This window comes from Malurus melanocephalus, unplaced genomic scaffold (genome assembly GCF_030028575.1).
Source record: "Malurus melanocephalus ecotype Western Australia unplaced genomic scaffold, MMel_1.1 scaffold_1339, whole genome shotgun sequence".
NCBI classification, from domain to species: Eukaryota; Metazoa; Chordata; class Aves; order Passeriformes; family Maluridae; genus Malurus; species Malurus melanocephalus.
In genome coordinates this window covers 21694-23511 of record NW_026624571.1, presented here as the reverse complement: position 1 = coordinate 23511, position 1818 = coordinate 21694, and positions in this window count along the sequence as shown.

The window sequence follows — 1818 nt, the reverse complement described above, 5'->3', positions numbered from 1 at the left end:
AAATCATTTATTTCTACCAAAAATTGTTTTAAATGAGATTATGGGAACTTCCTTGGTCTCCTAAAGCTGAACTGGGATTCGAGAGGAGGAAATCAGGAATTTCCAGAGCTGCTGCGGCTTCTGTGCTCTCTGAATGAAATGTCAGCATAGACAAGCAAAAATCAGCCAATTTCAATTTACTTTTTCTACTTTCTTCCTGCCTTCAGTGCATTTATGACCTGCACATTTAKAAATAATCTGCCTTTTGATATTTCAGGTGTTTTTTGGTGGATTTGGATGCAAAAATCGACTGAACGGGAACAAAACCCACAAAATTTGCTGCTCCAAAAACCATATCCTGTAAATCCCACCCTGACCTCGCACTACGAGGGAGTCACAACGATGTCAACGATCACCTTCAGGAGCGTGAATTAATTTAAAATTAATTTAATTAATCCAGGCTCAGGGATCAAACCCTGGGGCGGATGAATTTGGAGTTTATCCGCYGGATCTGGGATTTCCCACCCGACAAAAGGAGCTCCCCCAGCGCACAAAACGAGGAGGGGAAAAAAAAACCCAAAAAAATCCAAAGCACTGAGGAATCCCGGCCCCAGAAAAGTTCGGGGGGAGATTTTTTTCCATTTTTTATTCCTCTCCTTGGCTGGGAAGGAGCCGGCAGAGCGTTGTCAGCTCGCTGCCTTAATTGGAGCCCGTGTGTGCCGAGCAATAAATAAATTCGCACCTCGCTCGCTCCTCTCCCGGGCGATTCAAAGCCCACCTGGGCCACTGATGTTGGTGCAGAAGGGAGCGGAGCTGAAGGGTTTGACACTCATGGAACAGGCACGGCGTTGGCTCGGGATGATTAAAGCCAGCTGGCCCCAGGAGCGGAGCGGGGTTTAACTCGGGAGAAGGGGATAAAATCGGAATAAATTCATCTCTGCCTTCCCAGCCTGGTTGTTCGGATTTTTTTTTGCTTTCCGCGACCTCCCCTAAAGGTGGCAAAGGTGGTTTTTATTTTATTTTCTAGGGAAAGGTGGTTTTTATTTTCTAGGGAAAGGTGGTTTTTATTTTCTAGGGAAAATCCCAGATCCTTTCCTCAGCTGGATGAGTCCAGGGAAAATCCCGAAAGAATAAAAAATGGAGGGGGGAAATGGGGAAATGTCCAAGAATTCCTGCAAAAACGGGATCAGCCAAACTCAAACTGCTCCAAAAAACATGAAAACAGTTTGCAAAGCTCTCCGGGAGACCCGTAATTCCCAACRTTTGGCTGCTCAGCTTCAGGAATCGAGAGGGATGGGAGGGAAAAAAGAAAAAAAAAAATGGGGAGGAAAAGGAAAATTTAAAACCCAGGAAGAAGTTTTGCTGCGGTGAGTAATGATTTTCAGGGACCCGGAGTGAAATGCGGCGAGAAACACCTGCCTGGCCAAGCAGGGGAACGAATCCTGCCAGATTGCTGCCTTTGGAAATGGAACTCAGCTCCCAGAATTCCCATTAAAATCCCATCAATCTCAGGGTTTTTTCTCCCTGGTGGAGCTGCTGAGCGTTTCAGGGGAACCTCGGCTGGAGTTCAGCCCTGGGGTGAGGCCCCAGAAAAGCTGCAGGGACAGGAGCAACGAGGGGCGAGGGGAAGGGCAGGGAAATCCCAAATCCTTTCYSCAKYRGGACAGRTCCAGGGAAAYCCCAAATCCTTTCYSCAKYRGGACAGRTYCAGGGAAAYCCCAAATCCTTTCYSCAGYGGGATRGGTCCAGGGAAATCCCAAATCCTTTCCMYAKYRGRAYRGGTCCAGGGAAAATCCCAAATCTTTTCCCCAGAGATGCGAGTCCAGAGAAAATCCCAAA